This window comes from Brienomyrus brachyistius, chromosome 21 (assembly GCF_023856365.1).
Source record: "Brienomyrus brachyistius isolate T26 chromosome 21, BBRACH_0.4, whole genome shotgun sequence".
NCBI lineage: Eukaryota > Metazoa > Chordata > Actinopteri > Osteoglossiformes > Mormyridae > Brienomyrus > Brienomyrus brachyistius.
In genome coordinates, this window is record NC_064553.1 from 10,011,694 (window position 1) to 10,038,760 (window position 27,067).

A 27,067-nucleotide genomic window follows, 5' to 3' on the forward strand; every position below is an offset into this window, starting at 1 on the left:
TCTGCCTGAACACCAGGGGACATGTCACTGGGAGCAGATAACACCACTGAAACTATTTAAGTAACACCATATATGTAATTAATTCATTAAGACTTTAAAGTTTTAACGACTGCCATATATAATCCCTGTCTCTGTCTCAGTCGAGGTCAACCTTTGAATTGATATTAGTGGCACTTAAAGATTCATTGCACCTTGTTTATACCTGGATATCGATCTTCTTTTAGATGCATAAAATTTAATTGTCCTTTAAAAGTTGCTTTCAAAGTGGACACTGAACACGTATCTTTTAACCTAATCTCGAACTGCGCACTTTTTTTTGTTTGTTTTAGTGCCGGGGATCGTAAATATCACCTATAAAATAGCTTTTTACTCCAAATCCAGCCATTAAAGCTGAATCCAGCCAGACACTAAATCTGGAAAAGTGGTGGTATCGGGGTCAAAGATCGGGAGAGTCGGGGGAGCTGATGGGCTGGGAATGTCAAGGAGGATGGGGGGAATGGAGGGGATAGGGGAGGGGGGGGATCTCGCCAAGCCGGAGTCTGACCTCAGAGGAATGTAGCTGCTGATGTGACAGGACTGGATGTTAGTACCCCAGGCTTTCTGGAAATTTCCCCCAGACAACCTGCAGTATCTACATATAACCCATCAGAGGGACTAACCAGGTTGACTAGTTGGTTACCCACTACCCAGAAACAAACGAAAAAAAAAAAAAAACATATGATTTCTATAATAATTACAGACCGTTTTTTTAATTCCTAGGTTTATGTTTCTATTTGCTAAACTTACTATTTTGACATATCTAAATGGTTCAGCCATTTGGTGATTCACTTAAGATATGTAGTGGATGATGTGAGCCAGACTGTTAATGTCTACCAAAAGGTGGATATATAAGTGTGTGCGTGTGTGTGTGTTTCTCCACAAAGTTCACCTCAGTTTTATTCTGCAATAAATAAACTGAAAATCCCAAAAGTCTCATATTTTATTTGGTTACTTATGGGTAAGGTTAGCGCTGGGTAGGGGTTAAGGTCGTCATGTTGGATTGGAGTTTTCCCCGTAGAAATGGAGAGTCCCCACAAAGATTTGTGTGTGTGTGCGTGTATCTATGTGTGTATACACATACCCAGTGATATCCAGTTTGGTCATAGGCTCACAGGGAGAATACATGGAGAATAGGATAGGTTCATCACTTTGGACAGAATGCCAGCTCATTATGGATAATTCAAACACACACACCACACAGTCGTATAATCATATCATTTTGGGGACCGTTCTTTCATTTCTATAGGAAAAATGCTAATGCTAACTATGACAACCTTCACCCCCACCCAGCCCTAACCATAACCTTAAGTAATCAAGCAAAATACAAGAGTTTTTTCAGGAAACCAGTCCCCATAAGGCAAAAAAAATGGGTTTTCATCACGTTGTGGGGACATTTGGTCCCAAACAGGTATGGTATACCTGGACACACACAACATGATGACCTTAAGCCCTACCCAGCTCTAACCTTAACCGTAAGTAACCAGACAAAAGGCTTTTGGCATTTTTAGTTTTTTCATTGCATTCACAGATCTTTGTGGAGACCTGCAAATGGTTCCCACAACATCAAAATAACAAGTTTTTATCACATTGTGGGGTACTTTTAATATAAACATAATCCACATACAAACACACACACACAAACAGAGTCACACATTGAAAGCAATTCACCTGACCTGCCCAGTGTATGGAAGGAAACCAGAGTAGCTGGAGGAAACCTACTCAGATTTGGGTGGGGGGGGGGGGGAGGCGGGCGAGCTCCTGAGCTCTGGCACAAAGCCGACACCAGCCTCTCAACACTTGCTTGGGGCCACAACACTACCTACCGTAACACAGAGCGCACTAGCAGCATATGAACCGAAAGAAACCTTAAGCAAATATCTCTGCGATAACATGCACAGGCACTGCGCCTAGAGACCGCACATGCATTTTATAATAGATTCCATTATTATCTCCATCCATCCAACCTTACATCAGTCTCCTAATGGCTTGTCGTGGGAGGCGGGCCTAGAGGTTATATAGGAAAGGGAAGATGAACACTCAGGATGGCACGTCTGGCAGGCATCGGGCAGAGAGTCCCACGCTCAATCACGCGCCATCAGCAATTTCAAGATGCAAATTCGCTATTCACGATCCTCTCTACAGTAAAAGCAGCAGCAACCATGACAGAGCTGAATAATTCTCAAGTCACGTGATGTGGGGTCGACGTTCTGTTAACTAAACACCCGGTGGAAGATGCCGTGAAATTGTCTGGTGAGAGATGACGTCAGGCTGTGAATTTCCACTGTCGCACCCTCACAGAGGCCACTTGGGCTCTGCTGCAGAGGAACATCTCACTGAACAAAGAGGATCCTGGGAGCCTGATTGCTGACCCTGGGAAGGATGACTTTTTTAAACATCTAATGACTGACCCAGCTTATTTTGATCAATGCAGCATGTTATCACAATTTAATAAGGTCACGTATGAATTAAGGCTCATGTCCTGTCGCTGACTACATTCAAGTAAACAAATATCGCAAAGTCAAATGAATCTACAGTCAGCATGTTCATCCTTTGTCACACTAATTTGAGGATGCACATCAATATTTAATCTCCCGTTCAATTCCTGTGGATGTTATTCAGAATCGTACCTTCATTTAAATAGATATCAAGTTTCAGAAAAAAAATGATATTTGAGGGGGATTTCACATTTGTGTTCATCAGCCTGTTTTCACATAGCTGTAAATTAGTGTAATCAAGCGATCACACGTTAATTAAGAAGCAGATGTGTTTGTTCCCGCAGCAAACACAAAGAAATGTGCTGGTAATCTGAAGAAATAATGGATAGTTGAAACGCTCTACATGACTTTGTCATTTGCTTGAGACGGTTACATTTTTCACCTCCACAATTATGTTTATGTTGCATTTCATATTTGTTATGATAAATCCTATGAGAAGAATTGTAAGGGTTTGAATCTGGCTCTGTGTGTGTACCCTTCTTACATCTTCCTCTTTTTCCCCTGAATTTACTCCTTGTTCTCTGGTTTCCTCGCGTAGCCGAAAAATCTGTGTCTCTAAGTTATAATATTGGTGTCTTTAAATTGCCCAAAGTGTACTTTAGGAATGACAAGAAAGATGGAGGGGGGGGTAAAACTGTTAAAATATATTATGAAACACCTAAGAAGGACTATCAAGGATATTTCGCATGGAAAGAATTTGGCATGTAAGACTTGAACTGTAAGTAGTGGGATATTAAGCTATTAAACTTTTCTTCATGAAGAAAAACTTCCGATTGTCTGTGGGTCGAAGGAGGAGGACTATGGTCTGCTTTCCAAAAGATCGCATACGGTGATCCATCGATTCTTAGATCTTGAGATCTGGGACACCACGGGAGGCGTCGGACTTTATACCGGCATCCATGGACGTCCTCTTGAATTTGTTTAGTAGGGTGTATCGGGGGGTGTTATCATTTTGAAAGAACGACGCTAGTATAGTAAGGTGCACCTGGTCTTGTAAAATGAGCTCATAATCCTTGGCTGTTATACGACCAAGCTGAGCAATAAATTGTCCCTGATGATTCCTACATGACGGGGTCCTAAAACACATTGCGGATTGACAGCATCCACTGGCTTTCCTCAAAAGTAAAGCCACCCAAATTCAGAAAAAAGAGTGAAAGATGACCCATATTACCATATTGCTCTTTCTATTACTCAAGGGTAATGGTTTTGTACGACTTACACTAGGTTATGCATCTTTGTGCCCTGGCTTTGATTATAAGAGGTATCCAAACTGCAGCCCAGTCATAAATCCCGGCTTTATGACGCTTACGAAGTGCAGCTCTTGTTGAGACTGACTCACAGAAGTGCTGATTCAGTTCAGTTTTGAGGCGACATCTCTGTGGTGTTTAGCAAGTGTCTGTCTATGTTAGTGTGCTTTGACCTGTGACCAGTGTTCCCCTCCGCCATTAAAATCCCCCCCCCCCCCCCCCCCCCATTTGGGATATACTGTTGCAATCTTTGTGACTGACACATTAAATGATTTAGCAGTTTTTGTGACAGATACACTGGAAATTCAGACACGACTCTTCGGGTCTTTCCAAAGCTCATTGGCATTCAGATTAATTTGACACACGTTTGTAGGTTCGTTTGTAATTGTGATTTCATTACGTCAAACTTAAAACCCTTTTGCGTGTTTTGCTTTTCCAAGTTCTATATGTGTGTGTGTGTGTGTATAGCATATATATATATATATATATATATATATATATATATATATATATATATATATACTGTCTGTATACATATATGTGTGTTATATGCATACATGCATGCATACATATGTACGGCCTACTTCACATTGTGTTGCAATTGCAGTCCCGTATTACTGCATCCAAAATGGAGGAAGCCTGCAGAACTAGCATTTCAGCTCTCGAAGATTAAGTGAAGCTGATGACAGTACAACAGTAGAGCGCCTTGTCTGAGAACGTTCATCAAGCTTTGATGGATACACCATGAACAGCTCCATCTGTCCCCTGGGGGTCCTCTTCCTTAGGCCTGAAATAGTGTAAATTTGGCCTTAACTAACAATGAGTATTTTGTGCACTTCAGGCATTTTGTATACAGCATGAGCAAGACTGGGTCATCCAGAGGAGTTTAGCTAATTGATTTTAATGTGTTGATGCATTTATCAAAGGGTTCAGGAATTCAGGCTACAGCTGTGAAGCACAAGGAATAACTTGCAATCCAACAAGAAAAACATATTTGCTGATATTTGCAAGGAATTTTGATTGGGGTAGACTTATACGAAAACTCCCTCTGAAATTCTAACTGAGCAGTGAAAATAAGTATCTTTTTTCATTTAACAGTTCTCTGACTTTTGGCGGGGATCGGTGATTTGCGATTTTAAAACAACTTGCAGCTGTGTCCAATGACAGCTTAATTTTAAACCTGTAAACTTCTGTTGGGCACCTTTCAAATCAGCTTAAATCTGTCTGACAGAACTGTCGTGTTTCTTGATCTTGACAGTTTCAAAAGAGGAAACAGGAAACGGCCGAATCTGAGACTGAGGTTTGTCCTGTCCTCCGATTTGCTTCACCAAACTGGTTAATAAAGTATGAAGCTTGCAGAGTATGTCCAGTTAGCTTACAGAGTAAGTCACACTGTAAGCTGAAGAAGGCAAATGAAATGCTGGCTAACTGACAGTTAGGGTTCTACTTTCTGCTTGTTTTGGAATGTTCCAGCAAGTTTTATTAAACCATTACGTTTCAGGTATGTGATGGTTCAGAGTGTGTGTGTGTGTGTGTGTGTGTGTGTGTGTGTGTGTGGGGAAGGGAAAATGTCCTCCGGCAGCACGTCCAATTCTGCCTCCAGGGCCAAGTAAGCGGCTGGCAGAAGATGCTGTAGTGAACAACATCTGCTCACACCTCATCGGTGCTTTGAACTATGAAATAATCAACCCGAGACCAGGTTGAAATAATTACTTCTGAGCTCTTTCGCTTCCTTGCCTCTCCGAAACTAATAAGGACAGCGTACCACCCGTTTCCCTGTTGCTGTTGATGAAATGCATTTATTATGATTTATAGGATTTGTGGGAACCTTCACACTTATTAAAAGTGCCCCAGCGTAGGCAGGCAGGAACTATATCTCTCCTATCCTGAACTCTGACCCGGAGCACGCGGGATGCGGCTTTGAGAGTCGAAGGAGGAGCAGGTTTGTCTTTCTCTCCATGTCAGAATCTCTCTTCATGTCCCCCCACACCCAACCGCTCTGTAGCCAACCTTCATACTCCATCTCTCCCACGCTGACGCAGAAGCCAACTCCCTGACTCCTGCTGGGGGACCCAGTACATTTTCAACATCCAAGGTCTGAAACATCTAAACAATGAGTTTGGATTTTGACAGTTTTTTTTATGTATATCTTTTATACTGCCTCAGTGTTTTACAAAAGGTTGGAAAAGGTTGGTCATCTGTACTTTCAATTTTACTAAAATTTACCTCCGTCTGCTGCACTGAAATAGCTTAAAAAAAAACAAGAAAATATTACCAGTGCAGTAGAGAAAATATTAAGAAGGAAGATTAGTGTCAAATGATCTACCAATCTAATGTCTTTCCCCTCCTGCAGAGAGCAGGACTGCAGAGGACGGACCAAAAGCCCGGCCATCAGACACGCTTGCTAAGGGACAATAATTATAGATGCGGAAGCTTTGTTTCATTAGTCAAAATTAGAAACACTGAGTACTGATGTGGGTGTCAGTATGCTTAAAACACTCACTGGTAGTCAAACTTTTGCTGGTATAACAAGAAGAAATTATAACAAACTTCTTCCTCCTGTAAGAAAAGCTAGCTTCAGTTAAACGGGTGATGAGTCAATAGTGCTTTAAGATTTTAATCAAAATTCAGGCAGTATAACAATTTTGAATTTCTCAGTTGGATCTATTCCAGTAGGTGTTTTTTTTTCGTAATCAAATCAAGAGAAGCAACCTAGAGCCCAGCGATATTACATCGTAAATATGGGATTTTACAGATTCTTACGCAAGTCGACAACCCTGCTGTTTCTAGATCGTGGTCTAGCATGACATATACAATCAGCACAACAAGCACCGTCTAGGTTTACGTCTTCCTGAAACCTCATTTTGTCAAAGATTTACGGTTATACAGCTAAACAAACAGGAATCCTTTCTGTTTTGATTTTGGTTTTGATTTAATGCAGGCCTCTAACACATCCATACTCTGGCGTTATGCTCTCAGTGAAACAAGCAAATCAACAGTTATGCTACATGTCCAGAGTGCCAGAAAGGCATTCCAGAACTCCTAGACACGCCCTTTTCAGGCTCTGCTATCCATTTGCACAATTACTAATAGATGTTCTAAATTGGCTATGTTTTGCAAAAGACACTATCTCAATGTTGATTTGGAAACCTGGGAAATTTAATCATTTATATATTTTGACACCTGGCTTAATGAATTTGCCTTAAAGGATCCATTTTGCACATTTCTCACTGACACCAGAACAGTCTTAACCCTGATAGAAAACTGTTATGGCTGGTAATATGTTTTTCTGTGCCATTATGTCACAGATCTGGCAGTCTCTCTTTTTAGTGGGATTAAGTTATATTGGGCCTGTATGCTTGCTGTCCTTTTTTTTTAGTTTCTGGCAGTTCTTGGAGTCAGAAACTGGCCTTGCATTCCCCAAATCTCTGGTCACGCACTGCTTACCCCCCCCCCCCCCCCACACCAACATCCATTACGCTGTTGACTATGAGGTTTGTGGTTCTTACAATTCATTAAATATTCCCTTTTCGCACGGAGCAAACCGTGCGCGTAACTGGGCTTTGCGGCAAGCTCGCCCCAGCAATTAATTTCCCCCGCTCGCCTAATAACAGAGGTCATAAATACTTTCATGAGAAACTAATCTGACTTCCCAGATGAGAAGTGCTGCATCATCTCGTATTTGAGCTGCGGAAAATGTCTTCTGGGCCTCCTGACCAGCATCACACTCCGACTGTCACTTGTCCACGTTGCTTGGTCATGTTTTTTTTAACAGGGTCGGCACAGGAGGAAGGTCACCGAGTCGCCACATTAAAATCAAATGAACACGACTTTCAGTTCCAGAATAGGACGGACGGACGGACGGACGGACGGACGGACAGATAGATAGATAGATAGATAGATAGATAGATAGATAGATAGATAGATAGATAGATAGATAGATAGATAGATAGATAGATAGATAGATAGATAGATAGATGTCTTTGATGCACAGGATTTTGGCTTGGATTAGGATGCCATACCCTTAGAAACTTCATCCCTTTGAAGGATTTAGTTGATCATATCAGCAGTAAACAAGAACATAATATCGAAAATAAAACGCAATTTCAGACTAGAAATGTTTTTTTTTCTCTTTGCTTAAGCCCTGATGATTAGGTTCTGTTTCTACCCTGCAGCTCTGCAGTGATGCTTTTAAATAAGTGGCACCTAAGCCGACTTGACCCCAGACATGCTGCAGGCAGGTGCGTCTGCTTCCTGCAGTCTCTAGGCGTGTTAATGCTGGACGTCTGCCACGCTGATATTGATTCCGTACCCTTTCAATTTCTCACCGGCAGACAACTTATTTTTACCCATGTTCTACATGAGGATGGGCTCCTCTGACAATCTTAATGCATTCACAGCGATGTCAGACTAAAAGAGAACACAAAACACCAAGTATTAATTGCTATAGAAACGTGCAATTTAACCTGCCTTTCATTCAGCGCTGAGAGTGACTCCATGACCTGGAGGCTTATGTTATGCAGACGGCCCTCTAACATACTAGAGCTCTGAAAAGACTTTTGTCCAAGTCTACAAATACATCAAGCCTTTTCATGGTGGGGATGAGAAAGGCATCGGCCTCTTCAGGTTTAATCATTTATCAGGTTCCTTGCTGTGAGCTATGAGCTTACGGTCCTGCAGAGAAAAAAAAAACATATTTTTCATAACCGTTTAATCTAACATCCTCCATCTGACTTACATGGAGTGCTTACATTCTCCTTTTCAAGACTGCAACCATTCAGCCTATTTATGTCTCAGGGATTTTAAAATCGAGGGGAAAATTGGATTGATTGACCCAGTCCGTGTCCACTTATGGAGTCTGGTGACCCCCCCCCCCAAAAAAGGAACAGTGACTGGGGAAGAATGACAGACAGGATTCCCCCTGCTTCTCACGACCAGTCCGGGTCTGAGTTCCCAGCATCGATTCTGCCTTGTAAGCATCAGGGACTCACTGGGAGGTGAGTCCCATCAACCTGCATGTGTCACTGGGAGGTGTGCACCATCTCAGACGTCAATACTAACATGGGGAGCGGAGCAGCGCTAATAAGAAAACAACAGACCCATATCCCTAAGGGAGAGTTACTTTGCTCTCAGTGGACCTTAGCCAAGCATTTCTTGAACAGGGTGGCTGGTGACTTAGACTTAAACATTTATAGCCGATTCTGTTGGAATGTAATCTATGCTGAGGAATCAAGTCCCCAAAGCTGCCCAACTACATAAATGAAGTACTATATTCCAGTCTTATTAAAAAGTTTCAGTCTACTTAGAGCTGGGGATCTGAGCAGCCTGGTTGTAAATTAATAATGCTAATTAGCTGGATATGTATTAATTCACAAAGGCAGTCATGACATAATTATTAAAATCCTTAACCATTTTTAACTTCTCGGAGAGAGTCTATTAGACTGGATGGAGATTATTTTCGGTAATGCCAACATACTGCTTGACAGAAAGTTTGCAGAGGTCCTACGATATTTTTTACCATTCAGCCTGTTCAGAATTATGTATCAACTGATCCCATTTGAATGAATGGATTGACCTCTGTGACGTCACTATGAAATTTTCCCTGGAATCTCCAGTGCAGTCAGAATTGAACTTGGAGTATCGACGGGGCTGTAAGAAGCTACAGATTATTGTGGCGATTTATCAAATTTGGTCTATTTCTAAGGAAAACAAATTTATTCAGAAGTTATCGTACTGTGTAATGGAGCATGTTAGCACGCTGTGCAGTTGACTTAACGCCCTGTCAAGTCTTTCAACGCAATTTATCCTGAATGAATAATAATAACTAACAAACAACGGCAACAACGACTTCTGCAGGATGGCATTTCGAATAGCATCCATCGCGTATGAATGGCTCTTTGTCCAGAGAAGCATCAGGCTGGCCACCAAGACGGACTCTTCATTTGTGGCTGATTAGTCACAGGATCCGTGGCATTTGTGCGCTTTTCTGAATGTGCGATCTCTTTCAGACGTGACCTATAACGTAAAACATCTCTCGGGTATCCAAAGTGACTTGTGCACCTTATCCTTCACCCATCTGCACACTTGGGTGCCAAACGGAATTCATCTCTTGCCCGTGGGTCTTACAGTTAAGCCCTAAGGACTCAGCCCATAATTTTTGGAAGTCTACTTCCAATGTAATGTATGAGTACATTCCATAGTATAGTTATTCTTTAAAATTTATGATATAAAATGCTTTGAATGTATTTTTGACATGCGAAAGCACAACCCTGCAATGACAAATGTTCTGCACAGTGATATGCAAGATGCTTATTACAAAAAACTGCTACATTTTGCTGAAAAGCTTTAACTGATACTACTGCTAGGTTTTGAGTTTGGTCCAGTGGAATATTCCAGAGGGCCTGCATGATTGCATGTACATGTGCGAGCATACATACATAGATAGATGAACCCTTTCTCTCCTTGGCCTGCTCAGGGGAAGACAACCAATCGATCTCCTCCAGGCTTTGTTCTTCAATACACTACCCAGCCTCACTGCTGAAATGATTCTGTTGTGTCACTGAAGGGTATTTATTGAATAAATAACTGGCAAAAGGGCCAACGTTTTCGAGATGTTTTAGACGGCACGCTCCAATTAAATTGATTGTAGATTAGAGATCCATTAAATCAGGACCTACAAGACTCTTTAGTATGACGATTGCAATCAAGAGCAGAAGCTAACATTTAATTATCATGTAATTCATTGATTCAATCTCCATTGGACAGCCTAATGTTATGCTAATGGTTTCCATTATGTTCTCCTGAAATTTTCAATAGCCCAGCCCCTGCCAACTCAATGCTGTGGATTGCTCCAGATGCACCAGTATGATTCTTAAGGGAAATACCGGTGGGGGACGAAAGGATCCCCAGTCTTAGCAGATGAATCTGAGCCAAACCTGACCTGACGGCAAACCTACACTGTAGATGTAGCTTTAGCTGTCGCTCTGATCTGTCTCTTCTCACAAGCTTTTCAAGCTAAATGCTATAATGCTAGTAGATCCCAATATGAATCGGGGGAAATTTCGAAACAAGCACATAAAGCATAAAAGCATTTCAAGCACCGCTATATTTCACGCAACTCGTATTTTCTACAAGTCTTTTTTTTTTTTCTTGAAAAGGTACTAAGCGGCACAAATCGCTCATCGCTGGACGGGACGAGTGGTCAAATCAACCAAATTATTATTATTATTTTTGATGTAATTGTTTTAATGACGTTTTCGCCATGCCAAAGAAACAGCAACCATTTTAATGCGACAGCTGCAACCTAGTGTCACATGACCCAATAGCTGCATGACATCTGCATTTTTTTACCCATAATAAGTCATGTTGAGCTGTTTGCTGCAAACGGCAGAACTTCCAGGATTGGTCTTGAGCAGATTACAGAGTCAGCTGTTCCAGTGTTCCTCTCAGATTTATGTTCCTCTTGGTCTTCAAATTCTCTTTCTTCCAGAACAAAAAAAAAATCAGTTGTTCCCTGCAGCCTCTCTGTTTTACCTTTCTTACCTCCATTCCTTCCCCCGTCCTCCTTCTGCCCGAATATCTGTGGTGAAACAGTTTAGTAAAAAATGTTTCTGCAGCTCCAAAGTTGGTGTTTCATCTTCCCATGGGATTACTGATCCCATCAACCTGCATGTGTATCTCAGTACTTGCAGTTTGCAAGTGTTGATAGGTTCCTGGTGCTGTCTCTTGTGGAGATGAGCGGGCTTTATTGTGTTAAATATTGGGTTTGACAACCATAACACTATAATTACAGCTTTTTTGTAATTTGCTGCCCCTTAAACAACATGTCTGGGGGAATGTTTTCAATTCCGGGCAGAATTATGGCAACCAAGTCCGACATTTATGGTTCTTTCATTCACGGGCTACAAATTGTGTAATTTAGACTGAATATGCAGTCATAGCTGTTTAACTGGGACTTTACTGGCTGCCTCACATGTGAGTTTTTATAATAATGATTTGAGGCCTGGTGTTGTCCTTGGTGTCTTTTTAAGCTTTGGCAAATGTTCTTACTTAAAAATAACTAAAGAAAAACAAAGGTTTGGGCAGGGAGTGTACTGTAGTTCTCTCAGGTTTCTGCCTTTTTAGTTTATATCCCCAAGGTGGCCTGGTGTCCAATTCAACACTGTTTTGGACAGAGAGCCCTCTATAGCTGGACAAATATTAGAATTTATGCTTTTCAGATGTTTTTAAAGGGGTTTGCCCTCAGAGGTCAAGTTGTACTTTGTCATGGGGTTCTAAATAGCTATACTGTGGGCTTTTTAGGAACAGATACTCCCTAAACGATGGAGGAAGAGACAGAATGATACCTGTGACCCATAATTGCATTGATAATAGCGCTAATTGCACACACTTAGGTCAGGCCTGATACACAGGTTCCATCTCAAAGTGGTGTCATTGCTGAACAATGGATGTAACAGGCATCGCTGATGAGCAGTTTGGGGGGGGGGGGGGGGGGGGTGCTGGAGATTGGGGTTAAGGAAACCAGGAAACTGGGGTCGCCGGGGATTGTGTATCTGAGACAATAATTGGTGATTTAAAGGACTGCGGCTGATTTAAGAAAAAGAATGGGGTCGGCTTGGGGGGGGCAATAATGGGGAGGAAATATGGTTAGATTGAAAAGGCTGCAGAGCGATTTCTATTGTTACATGTAGCACTGTGCTGTGGTATCTTAATATATAGTAATATAACTGTAAATGGTGATGTCATCATGTACTACTTTGGGAGTGAAATTGATTAGATCAAACTCAGGTCCACCCATTCAGCATCACAGCGAGCGATACAGTATGTTACAGTACAGTGTAGTATGGTACAGTACAGTGTAGTATGGTACAGTACGAAACAGTTCAGTATGGTAAGTATGATACATCCAGCCTTGTGATACAGGCCCTTAGGATAATAATAATAATAATATTAATAATAATAATAATAATAATAATAATAGCTTTGATGGCTTTCTGCACTTACCCTGTGTATTTCCCCTTTGACCTGTTACACCGCCCTACTGAAAACACACACTGAGACTGGAAAAGCAAAGAGGCACCCCACAGTTGAGCAGTATTCAAAATGATTGCTCTTCTAATTCATATTCACATCTATTTGCCGGCATTCCTTTCCGAACCGAGCGCAGATTTAATTTATGCAGTAATACAACAAATGTTTCCAGATATGAGTGAAGACTCTGCCAGACAGCCCACTTAAGGGCACATTAGTGTAGCTGAGTTTGTACCCCATGTACCTCGCCGACAGCGTTCCCGCGTAGCGCATGAGCGTGGACATCACTGTCCGGTCCATTTCACCACGCAAATGATCAGTAGGGTTATCATGTGGCTCCATGGACTCCATGGTACTTCGTCAGCTTTCAACCATAGGGGTTAGGAAATGGTCTGGAGGTGGCGGCCATAGGTTAGAGCAATTTTCTCAAACTGCTCCTTGGGAAACCTTAAACAGTCTACATTTTTTTTTTCAGTAGGAAGCCGGAAGGGACCAAAAATGTGGTCCGTCTGGTGGTCCTCAAGGACTGAGTTGAGAAACACTGGTTTACAGTTCAGCACACAATACAGGGAGCAGACTTCCAGGAGCTTCAGAGGCACTGTTAGGATATTTTACAAGTGATACTGGTTCATCGGTAACCAAGGCAGGTTTGCACAGGTGCATTTTCAACCCGTGTAGCAGGCTTGTGAACCACGTGATCACGTGTGAGTTCCAACTATCTCAGACCATCCTACATTAGACATATTGATTTCAGGGATGCGAATGAGGGACAGCCGAGAGTGGGATGCCGGTTAGGCTTGGGCGATATTATGGTAATTCCGTATGACGTGGTATTTTGCGATGGTAAACTTTCCTGCAAGCTAGTTTTACTGCCACAGAATAGGGAAGCAAGAGATTCACAGCATGCTGTGCGTCACACGCAGAGTCAGGGCGTTGCTATGAATTTTGAAGGGGGTCTGCTTTTGAAACGTCATTGTGTGTGGATTGTGACACATGATGAACCTGTTCCTTGTCACTCCTATTTAAACTCAGTGAGTTCTGTCTTATGAAGGTTGGGTGCAGGTTGGATCCATATGGATATACAGCAAACTGCAGAAAACTGACAGGGCTAACATTTTCAATCATACATTGATATTCAATCTGGTCATTTGTGGAGGAAATAAAACCTGTATATCACAGGTATACCACACCCAGGTATACCTAGAAAACACTGGGATTTTACAAACTAATTCGGTTTCTCTTATATCTTCAGAGTGGTTCTTGGTATTAGATTAAGAGGAATTGTTTTGTGAGGCAGTTCAATACTCTTGTTTCTTGTTCGAGGCTGGAAATTTTCCTGGAAAACAAGGTGTGTTTTTATTTATTTATTTATTTATTTTTTAAATGACCTAGATCAATACTGCACGGCCATCTGAAATTTGTTATTGCTATTTAAGTAATGAAGTTCCATTGGTATGGAGTTGCTCCAAATTCTGAAAATCTGTCCATTCCATATCAGCCCATTTTAAATTAATCAAAAACAAAGTACATCAAAGAAAGATATAGGAAATGAGGGACCATCAGACGTGTTTTCGGTGGTCTTTTCCCAATGCAGATTATTTAAAAAAACAAAACAAAATGTGGTCATCACTGATAATGCAAGCAACATTTATGTCCCCAGTCATTCCAAACAGAATGAAAATGAGTTCAGTTAAATACCACAAAAAGAAACTTGAGACAATGATGTTTGAAACACCAGCAGATACATTTGCTTCTCTCTATCGGGATGGGGTCTCATTTTGATGCTATTAATGTCTTGCAAACCCAAAATAATAATAATTAAAAAAATTATAAATAAATAAAATTTAAATTAATTAACATTGACAAAAAATGTTTAGTTTAATTAGAATAAACAGCGACGGTAACAGCGACATACATAGAAATTTCAGTTTCTCAGTTTTAAATAGTTTATAATGAAAAGTCGAGAATGCCCCAGAAGGATGTTCCACTGACGTCGAGGGGTTTTTCACAAATAACAATAGCTGTGCACCCCCACCCGACACGCTCACAGACTAGCCAATCACACGACCTTCTCAGCTCCGCATCAGCCATTGTGTATAGAATTATCCGCTGTCTGCTAGAACACACACATTGCAGTCTGTCCCGGACTTAAGGGGGTCCTCTCTGACTGGGATTCCAGTCCGGTCAGGTTGGATATTCCTGGACACAGCATGCCGTGTTTATACCTTGGCAGTTTGCAGATGACCGGGAATGCCACATGATCATGAGCATCCCTGTTTCAGTCCTGGGAACGCCACGCTTGTTAACATTCGCTAGCGCGTCGTCATTTGTCACACGCAGCGGATCCCGAACGCATCCAAGAAATTAAGCGCGGGCCCCCTGTCTTAATGAGATCGTTTGATTAACCGGCCGCGTGAACTACAAATGACTCAGTGGTGAGTGACCTGGGGTTCGATTATCGCAAATGATCCGGGTTAATCATCACACTGGCGTGTGACGAGGCAAAGAGCAAGGGATTCGCACGGGCAGCGGCCTCCTGTTTTCCCGGCCGAGAGGCAGTCAGCAACGATTTGGTGTAATTGTTTAATCGCCCCACGTGATTGGCTATGATGGGTTCCAGGTGGAAACTCCTTCCTCTTCGCACCCGGCTCTTCCCAGCTGCCCACAGACCGCTGCTTCCGATTCCGGCCCAGATTTGACCCCCTCCCCGGATTCAGGCTATTTCATTTAGTCAAGGAATTCATTCCATTGTTATGCCCATATTGTGCCGATAAACAGCTGCGTCTTGCAGTCTGCATTCCAGAAAAAGCAGGATCGGGAGCCAAGGGTGATCACTGGGGGGGTGGAGTGGTTAGGGGAGGGCACCTTGGACTGGGTGGTAGGGGGAGGCGGGCACACGCTGTGCACGGTAGGCGAAGGGGGCACCGCTGATTGACTCGCGGCGCGTCCCGGGCCCTCGCCTGGCAACGGCTCGAGCAGCGGCCCGGCGAGGTCCAGATGGCCCATGAGCTGCTCTGCCCGCCGTCCTGCCCGGCGGCCCGTTGCGCCACGCCGGTGCGTGCCAGCTGTCAGGCGGGCATATGTCCCAGTATAGAAGAGGCCAAACCGCCCCAGATCGTCTGAAAGGCCCAAACTCTGTTCGGCATTAACCACAGAACATATCCTCACTCAGAGTTTCAGTGCTGGCTCAGCCACTCCAATATTATTATTCTGAAACAAATAAGTCCTTCCCACATGGTGAAAAATCACTTTTTAAATGCAGATTTTATTTTTATCAATCTTTTGTAATGTACTGAGGTTTCAGAGGAGAATTTTTAATGAGGAATATTTCAAATCAGTGCAACTTTATTGTCATTATAGTATATAGCAGTACACATATAATGAGAAGTGTTTTGTGACCTATAAGGACGGTGCAGCACTGAATAACAAATAATACAATTATAAATGGAATATACTGCATATGTACAAAAACTTTATATGTACATAATTTTCTTTTTTTTTAATTTTAAGTTTTAACAGTCTATTTGCATTCAAATCAGTATACATGAAACTTTCCCCAGAATGCCTCTTTGTGCAATTAGGCTGATTTTTAATTATCTGAATTTATGCCGCAGTTTGACTCGCAAATGAAATGTGTTAAAATTATTTTAAATTTTTAATTATTTTACAATTGTTTTTTTACATTTCTAAAAGTTGTTATTGTCCTAAATATTTATTACTGGTTATTTGCTGTTGTCAAATCATTATTGATAAGTGTTTGTGACCCTCGAATCCTGGACAACAGAGGGCTGAGAGAATGTAAGCAGCACAAACATTTTGGGCTTTTTATTTTGAGTTTCCATTGATTCTCGTTTTACGTAATTTGCATTTCACTAATGTCTTCTACCTTTATCCCAAAAGAGTTCAAAAAAAGGCATTAAAATATACACATTTTTGCTGCTTTAGTCTTGCCGCAGTGTTCCCATAGTGATTTCTGTTCTATTGTCTTCAGCCCCCACAAAATGGCACGAATATACGCAGATACCAAGGATTTCATTCCACACACAGACACACGCATACATCTGCCTAGCGCATCATCAGTGCCATTATCCTTAAATTCCCAATGTATAATGTATATAACGCTTATTATGCATTTCCTACTGTTGCAGGAAGATTCAAACTAATTGAAACTAGCTTACCAGAAGTCCTCATAGTCGACAGAAGTGTGGTCTCATTCTTGACACATGAGCAGAGCCTCAAAGACGAAGGGCAAAAAAAAAAGTTTCCCATCCTCCTAAAGGAGTGACAGACAAAGGAAACAACACCCTGAATCAGAATGAGAAACCCCTATGAGAAACGCCTGACATCATGGCTCAGCTACAGGCCGGGAGTCCCAGAAGGCGGGAATATGAACATCAGCGGATCTCACACAGGCCGAAACCCCATACGCAGTTTGTGTGTTTTGTACAAACTAATTACTGTCTCTCTCCAAAAAAAATAACATAAATTACGGATCCATCTGTAGCTCCTCACGGCTTCCCTAGATTTAGGGACACTTTATTGGCAGTGCTGAGATATGGCTAATGATATCCATGGTCCTCACAGATTATGAAAGCCATTAGCTTTTCACTGTGGACTATACACTGGATGCTGTGGAAAACTGCTTATAAGGACTTGTAAGAGTTTTTTTTAAGTTTTTCTTTGTCTTTCCACAAAATTCATGCTTTCTAACTGCCTCAGTGAAAACGTTGCCTATTAAAACATCCATCTATCCATCCATCCATCCATCCATCCATCCAACTTTCCACCCACTCATAACATCCATCCATCCATCCATTTTCTTACCACTTATCCAGGGTAGCAGGCCCTTTTACAACAGAAGCACTTATATTCTTATCTTTCCTCATGTAGCCACAAGTTATTTTTGGAGTACTGAAAAGATGATCGATTTTAATATGACACCTTACCAATAATGTCTCCCTTTACTAACCTTAAGCGTTCATTTTTATCAAATAAACTAGTCCCAGTAAAACTTCAATTTTCTAAGGTATAACTCAACATTCTGTATTTGTGATTCGAGGACTGTTTCATACTGGTTATTCTATAAGCAAGAGAAATACCAATAAAGACACAATAGGGTATAGGAAGTGCTGTTTATTGTAGTAATTCATATTGCTACAAACGCTCTGGGTTAGAAGTGAAAATTATGGGGTTCAGTAGATTATTCGGGACTTTATCTGAGCACTTGATGATTAGGAAGTCATTATCCAAGCTAGCCTTGAAAGCCTCCGTGATCTTGTGTCGGGATGCTATCAGCGAGCTATGCGGGGGCTGCAGAAAGGCCAAAGGGAAGCACATTACATTTGACTGATGCTTAATGTAGCAATCGTGTCCCTTTGACGAGATACGAATCCCATGGCGTAGCACGTCACATCGTTCGGGATTGGTCCATCATGTCGGAATAGTCAGTAATGGCTTCTGCCCATCTGCCAGCTCAAGGTGAGTCCAAGACATCTAGATCTCGATGTCAGCTCATGGGCTGTGGCACGCATACCCACCATTCAGCAGGTCTCTTCATTCCTCCCTCAGTTACTGGCAGAAGTTCAGGGGCACCTCTCTGAGGACCGGTTTTTCCACCAAACAGCAGGAAGCGTTTCTTGTACGATATGTAATACGATTGTAACAACAGTCTGTCTCCTGTTGTGCGAAAGTGGAAAGATTAGCTGTCAGTGTGAATAAGCTTTTTCAGCTTCACGACTTCTGCTGTCGGATAATGTTTTGATAACCTTTCTGATAAGGTTCCGGGTATATTTCAGCCCTGGCACGCACATAAAGTAGCCCAGCCTCTGCTATCAGTGGAATTCTGGCCAGTGGTGATATCGGAAAGTGTTTGCTCTCACAGTAGGAGTTGTCTTGAGGAAATCTTGAAATTCAATTTGGGAGAGGGGTCCACCGGCTATTCAGAGGGTGCGCAACCTCTAGCGTTTCAGGCACCGCCAGCGACTTAGGCAAAGTTGGGCTTTGCCTTTTAACGACTCTGCAGCTGAGATGCAGTTGTATGGAACAAATGAAAAGGACAGTTTTCCACGGTTCAGCTCTCGCGACATCAGACAATGAGACCTTCTTTGCAATTGGAAGATAATATCACTGATCACTGAAGCAGTGTATTGGCGCTAACAGTAGGGGATTCTGTTGCCTTCCACGCATTTAAAAAGGGAAGAAGTGTAACAAGTTAAGGGTTGGGGGAGTGGAAGTATATAGAGATTGCCAGTGTTTGCCTGTCTTGGATACTAAGGTCCACTCTTCTGTCACTTTTGATAGCCTGCCTTGCGCTCCACACTGCGCACACAGGCCGGCCATTGTGAAGAGACCAAGCCGAGATTTGCATGCATGTTAGAAGGGATTAAGAGGGTCGGAATTGGCTGTGGGAATCAGACGCTCCGCAGCGGGCTCTCTCTGAGCTCCAGGGCTTCAAATAGCGCACACACCCACACCCAACCCCAAAGTCCCCGACGTGGACTCTAAGCCCGGCAGGCCGTGCCCCTTTGGGACCAATTTGAATATTCATGCTTCAGTGTAACATTTGTGAGTCTCCATAACATCAACCCCTGATGGATTGCATCCATGTGGGCTACTGGACCATATTGAAGATGTTAGGATATGTGTATCAGTACATGCAGCGTTTAATCCCCCTGCAATCCCCCAAAGCGATGTGTGTGTGAATATGCAGTGTTCAGTGTAATCCTACAGCTTGCCGATGAGATCCTGTTCTGCCTAAACAGGGTTTCTGTATTGCAGGGAGTAGAGCTGTCAACTAGACAAACTCAGGCCTAAATAGCAGGATTCAAGCCCAGTAAACCATGTGATACATGTCAGAGGGTTCAACACAGGCAGGCAGTCCATGATTACTGGTTAAACTCTACATATGAGCATGTAATGTGCAGCTGATGCTTCCTCACCTTATCAGAGAACCGTCAACAAACGTGTCCACAACAAGACTCGTATGTGTCTGTAGTAAAAAACAAAAAAAAAACTATGTAACCTATGTCTGTAAGCTCCATATCTGTGCTAAAAATTAAATTTCGATGAAAATGTGTATCAGAATTCGCAGTGGTGTCGACCGCTTACGTCCACCTTACTAATTAGAGATTCTGAAATTCTCGACTTCAGAAGGGCAGCACTTTCAGCAGATAGGATATACTTTGTATTATAGGAGATTATTGATGATAGATGGACAGACAGGTCTTTATTTCCAGGAGTTTCTGAAGCGTGGAAATATTTGCCAGTGCCAGGGGTGTAGTGATGTGTGAGGGGGTCAGGCTTCTGTGATCAGAAGGTCACCAAATAGGGACATTGCTATTGCGCCCTTGAGCAAGACACTAATTAGGCCCTACAGAAAAATTACTCCAGGCGCACCAAATAAATAGCTGACCTGCTTCAGTCTCACCTGTATATGTGTGTACGTCTTGTAGGAGAGCACGGTAGGATAAGTACAAAATAAACATTTCGATGCACCTCTACTCGAACATGGACCACTGGCAAATGAAGCTATGTTTTCTAAAGGTAGTTGAGCAACACTCCAGGAATGTTTTTATATATACAGCATGTACAAATCAGAGATATAACTGTCAACAATTTAGTCAAACGTCCTGAGTGCTGGATTCGGGCCATCAAATGGGATTTATTTGCACTTATCGCACTTGTTGACCTAGCGCTTAGGGTAATGGTAAGGGCTACTTTAGCAAATCAATATAAATATGTATAAATGAAAGCTTCCTGGATGCGGAATGCAGGAGCTGCGTGGTGCGAGATGAGTCTATAGCCAAGCAGACAGGGTTCATTGAGCTACAGAGCTCCACTGGGGTGAGGTCAGGTAATCGAGGCTAGCCCATCTGTCCCGCTGATAACAGGTCTGTCATTACTCCCAGTAGGGGCTGGAGACGGCGACGGAGAGCCAGGGAACAGGTGCAGCTGTGCCAGAAGGAGAACCGGAATCAGACAGCGAAGGAAATGCCGCCAGGAGCCCAAAAGGGTTAATGACGGCCAGCATCTTATTTTAGTTACTCCTCTTATTTGATTATTTTCATGTCAGGGAGGTTGTGGGGGAGAACTGATGAAGATTCGGTTTGTTTGCTGGGCATGTGTTGTGCCCGCTCCTTAATAGAAGTGCCGCTCAGCAGACCGTAACCACCGTCTCTCCGCAGTGCGTGACCTATCTCCACTGTCAGGGGCGAGCGGCGTATTGTATTTGCAATAACAGGGAGACACCCGTCAGTCCCGGAGTTCAATCAGCCTTCATTCCGAGAGATTTTCCCCCGCTGATTGTTTTGAACCTTTCCTGTCCTCATTCCTCTGTGTCCTTCTCCGCTCAGGCTTTGACCTCGGGGTTTCTGGCCTCCTCCTTTGATGGGCTGTCCGTTCTGCCAGTCTGCCTTTCTCGTTGGGAGTCTTCTGCTGCCTGTTTTTTTCCGTGATCCTGGGTGCTGCAGCGTCGAGCCCGTTCCAGCCAGGGCCAGCATCTATCTCTGAGCGCGGGAGGAATTCCAAGTGGGTAGATGGGCTGTGTTTCGGGGCCACGGCTCCACCGCCCCCCCCGCAGACTGCGCAGCAGACCAGCGGCCCTCGTTATCAGAGCCGCCGCTCCTGTGGCGCAGCGACTGCGTGACATTTGCTCCGGGAGTGTGGCTGATTTCATGCGCACGCAAGCGAGAGCATGCATCGGGGGTGTGAAAAAGACGGAGCCAGCCATGTCTGCTTTTAGACGCACTGTCCCGACCCTAACCCCCCCCCCCCCCAATCCTCCTCTCCCATGCCACCCCCACCCGCACTCCTCTGATCTGACTTTGGACAAAAGGCATGGTGTTCTCATAAGCCAAACGGGAGCTCAGTGAGGATGACCTCACTGTCTTCGTATGCCCCCAATGTGTGTGTGTGTGTGTGTGTGTGTGTGTGTGTGTGGTGGGGGGGGGGAGTACCCACCATGATTGGCTTTGTTGAGCCAGTACTGGAATGCAATGGGTGGAGCAAAAATCAAGGAGGGAAGCTGGCCAATGATAATACATAAGAGGAAAATACAATGACCAATCACGCTCCTACTTACGGTGTCATGTCCCTGCCGCAATGTTGACACGTTCACACCAAAAGATGCCCGCACTGCTTATTGTGCCTTTGCTCTACCTCCCAGTATTTCTCATAAAACTTTCTTAGACAGGAATTTATGTCACCTGGCGTTCCAGGTACAAATCGCTCACTGGCCGAAATCTGTCTCAAATGCCTGCAGTCCGAGTCGCCCCTGAGGACTGGAGCCCTCCACGGCCTAACCTCCAAGCAGTTAAACAACTCATAGCAGCCCAGTTGCTCTTCAGCTACTGTGGTGTATGGAGTAGTTATCTGTTTCTCATATGAATTAGCAGCCCATCCCAAATGACAAGATGAGTAGATATATAAGATTCAGAGGGTTAGGGTTATCCCGAGAACGCCTAACCCCGGGGTCGATGAATTATTCCCAGACATAAAGGAATGCATTCTCTGTTGCTAAATAGCTGAGGGAATATGACATTTGTTTTACTGTCCGTCCGGCAGCGGCCACCGGGTGTCGACTGAAAGGCCCTGTCTTTTGTTCAGTATTAGGAAGGCAGACAGATTGTGACTTTTGGCTTCCAGTTTCGTAAGACAGACGAACGCGTGCACACACACACGCATAAAACTTCTGTCTCTTGCTTTCTTTGTTTGTGGCCTTGCGAAGACCCTTTCCTGGCATTGCAGACACGGTCCTGTCCTGCATTAATAACACCGCCTTCGCAGTGAGCCGATTCCGCAGGAATGCCGATCTCCACGCCGTCCAATGGCAGTCGTTCGAATGGCTCCGCATACTTTCACACTTATGTCCTGGGATGTGATCGCATTTGCTCCCCGGGATAGCAGTGATTTACATGCGGCAGTGGAATCGTAGACGAACGCGCCAAAAATTTCATGTGTTGTCAAGTGTTCGCTTCTATAATACAGATCACATGTCTTTCAAAGGTCCTCTGAAGGATTGTGTTATGAGATGCGGCGATGAAGTTTCCCTGTCATCTTCGAGAACTCTGCATGTACTTAAATATTGTAATTTAAACAAATCAAGCCGGGTCCTCGTTAGCCGGAAAGTGGCAGCGCTGACACAGTCTGTCATTTGCATTTCCTCTAGCTGCGTCTTTGCTTCGTTGCTTTTTGGACACTGCGTTGCAAAGAAAACAAACACGAAAAAATGCCAACCAGGTTCCCCTGCACCGCCTCGTCGCCGTCCAACTGCTGCTTGACACCAGCTCCTCCCTGTTTCATAAATGATGTCAAAATGTCTCCGGTTTCCAGACCACTGACCCCTGTAATTCAAAGTAGCGTGTCAGTAGCTGAATGAGAAGCACCGGTAAAGATATCGCACCAAAGGACTGGAAATAGCTGCCAGATCTCTGCTCCGCCCAGTATCATGTCTGCCCATTGACAGTCCGACTCCTTTGCTCGACGCCCCAAATAGCCAAGTCTGACACTTCTCTCCTTAACCGTGTGGCAGAACTGAGAAGCATTTTCCATCAGCACTTGGGGAACCGAATGCATCGTCTTGCTTGAGAGAAACTGAAGTATTTTGCAAACTTTTTTTGTGTGTGTGTGTGGGTCCAAAGGGTGTTGGCATGTTAGTTGGGGAAAGTATCAGGAGAGCCTTGGCCTAGACAAGCGAAACGCATCACTGGAAGACATAAATCACTGCAGGCAAATCCAGGATATAGCCCCAAGAAACAGATAGGATCGATGTGGACATGACAGGGCTAATTCCCTGCAGAATACACTGGCGAATGCATGCATTTGTGCGTTTTCCAGGTACTTAACTAGAAGGCCAAATGTTAGTGGAACAAGGTTTTTTTTAAAAAAAATAAAACATCATATAAATGGAAGCTGCCAGAAAGAGAAGAAATTTGAATGACTTTTAATCCCTGAGCTGCATGCTCGCTTAAACGCTGCCTGGTAAATTAAAGGTGGCGATAAGCAAATGAGCCTTTACAAGGCACTAAATTATTTGAACTCTATTGCCTCATCAGGGTTGCACAGATTCTCCTCACTTGAAACGGCCATCAGTAAAGCTATTAGAGGAAAATGGTTTTGTTTATCAGGCACGTGCTCGTAATCTCAGTCCTCGTGCTGATCGATCGGCAGCTCACGATACTGCGTAAATATAAGCGGGCCCCTCTCTTATTTTTACGTTCTGCTTTATCCCCCGCAAGCCCAGAACAAGGCCACTGCCTTAAATTTTTATCTTTCTAACTTCTTTTTTTTCAACACAGTACAAAGACATGAAAAATGTTCTTTCCATTAAGGTGGATTTCGGCGTAGATTTAGATGGCATGAATAAAATGCGATTCGTCAGGATGGTGCCAGCCTCACATTAGAGTGTGGGGCAAGCTGCAGTCGCTATAGCCTTCTTTCCAAATGTAGGCCAGATGTAAGAGGCTATGCAAAATCAAGTGCTCAGAAGAACTTGATTAGATAAAGGCAGGCCATTTGTCATACATGTCCATGTCCAGATGCCACTATCTCTCTCTTAACACCCTTATCCTACCCTCTGTCAAAACGCGCCCCTCTGTATCGGTCTCTGCCTATCGCATGGTACTGATGTCTACTTGCTGCAGACATGTAGTTCATTCGCTTATTTTTTCCTGTTTTCTCTTAATAAACACCAATGCTCAACATTAGTTACTCATGAAGTGGGCTGAGTACAAATGTGAGTTGTCATAAAATAGATTAATTGCAGGCCTCTCTGTATTTTTCTCTGTCATTAGGAATTTAATGGGGCTTTTATTCTCATTTTCCTCTGCGATCATTCAGTCTGAATGTAACGGTGGGCATCTAGTTTCACGTATGATTACAACAAAAGTTAAAGGCAATATAATGGTCTGGATAGCTAACGAAATGACGTTTCGTTTTCTCTATGACCGTAGATCGGAAAATGTATAAATTTCAGTTTGTTGTTCTTTAATATGGTTATCCGCTGCTGAAATTCTGCAGTGAGCAATTCCTTGTACCCATCCACCTTGTATGACTGGAAATCCAGAATGTGGGAGTTTCTCAGCACCAATAATGCAAAGATCATATAACTAATGTACCCTTGATATCTGGAGCGGGGCAAGAACGACATTTTTACCGTCCTCTGAACTTCTGTTCTTGAGTATTGGGACTGGTCTACGGCGTTGGAAGATGATGTAAAATGGGTACAGGAGAACACAAGTATGGTCAAGTACGCATATTGAGAAAGATCTCTGGAACACAGGGAGTTCTATTGCGGCCTATTCCAGGATGCACTGGACCTGAAGCAGGGAACAGCCTGGATTGGGGGGCGGATCATAACAAGGTGCTCATTCGCAGGTTATGGGCAATTTAGAGACACCAGGTGCCTTAAACCACATGATAAGACTCATGTAAACATGAGGAGAAGCCACACAATGAAGATAGCGCCATGGGCCAGAATTGACCCCTAGTGTGAGACTACAATGTAGCCCATTGAGCCTCTGTGCTGCGCCTAATTGTTTATATGAATATCATTCATTAAAAAAATGAATTCATCTTCAGTTAACCTTTAGAAGCTGACAGTCAGTCAGTAACAGTCCCTTTAACACCCCTCCTGACATTGTCCCTCATGCCCTAGATTATTTTCAGCGTCAAAATGATTTCTATACCGCAAACAGAAAGATTCCCTGCCGCTTGCTTTATGCTGCTTCAATGAAAAGGGTAAACTATTCCCCTCATCTGCAATTAATTCAGTCTAAATTAAAGGGTTTTTTCTTAAGTGGCAGAGCTGAGATTCCGTGTAGCAAAATGGGGATGACGATTCCAAAATAATAATTGGCGGAATTGTTTTCCGCGAACTCCACAGGTGTCTGGAAACCAGGGTGTCTTCCTTGAGACAACTCATTTGGCAAAGCTGAACTGCGACGGGTCTGGTTCCAGCACAAATACCTGATAATGGTAATCCATTCAGGCTCACCAGTAATACCAGTGGGACACAAAGAGTGCCTGGTTGGCTGTGCAAACAGAGTTTTTTTTTGGCCGTGGTCTTCCTTTCATGTTTACTCTTTTTTGGGCTCCCCCTGCAAGGCCATACCAGAGCCAGGACCACTTAACAAAAGGGGATTAGCGATACCCTGCTCTCTCCTCTGAATTCTCTGCAGGTCCCGGGTCCTTAATTAACCTGTCACTCATTTCATTTCCTAATAGGATTTTATGGATCCTTTGGAAGCAGCAGTAGTGAAAAGTGACTTTAGCTCTTCTCTCGCAGTGACACGCCACTTAACGGTATTCCCAGGCAATTTAGCGATATTCCAGCAGCAAGGCACATTGGTCAATTAAGATATCCGTTGCATTTCGGAGGAGGCGATGTGTAAGGGGGTGGGGGGGGGGGTATAACCCCATGGAGTTTGCAGACTGGGCGACATGGGAACCGGTTCCTCGATGGTCAGAACCCAATGCAGACGTCTTCAAAGGACATCAGGACTATTAGCTGCTTCGGGAGATGGAGGGACGCGATGAATTGATGAATGATATCCCCAACGGTACCCTGCAAAGGTTTACTATTACATCCCAGGTTAGATCACGGGTTAGCCCCCCGAGGCTAAAATGCCAAGCGGTTCCCCTTGCATTGCTTGCCAGATGACCTCGCAAACCTTTGCACAGGTAAGCTTTCACTGCACGGCCTCGCGAATCCGTGACCATATGGTGAGTTTACCTCTATGCAAATGAGTGGTGAGACCTTGTCTAGGGGCTTCGGAGCCACGCTTCCATGCACGTAAAATAAATGGCCTTGTGTTTATCATTTGCACGGACCTGATAGCAGCTTCTGCATTAGTGCCATCCAGCACAAGACATCCGGCAGCGGACCACTGCTCTGATGTGGATTTCCAGTTATCAGGAGCTGTACATTAGTAAAAAAATAGCTAAACATCAACACGTACAAGCTGCCTGACCTGGTCCATCTCACGGTGCGGTTTCAGAGCACATCTCAACAGTTCTGCCGCACGAAGCGGCATAGTTTACATGGATGGGACCGGATGTTTTCAGCTGGGCCTTGGTTTGAGGCCGAGAGCTTTCAACTTTGGCTTTCAGTTGGAGCTTTCCAGTTAGCAGCCCAAATTCATTTTCTGCCTCTCATTGAAAAAGAAAAAAAAAAAAAAGAAAAATCACGTAGGTGTGCTGAGACACCTGAACTTACAGTAAACACATTTCTTGCAGATAATGTTAGAGATTCACCTCACT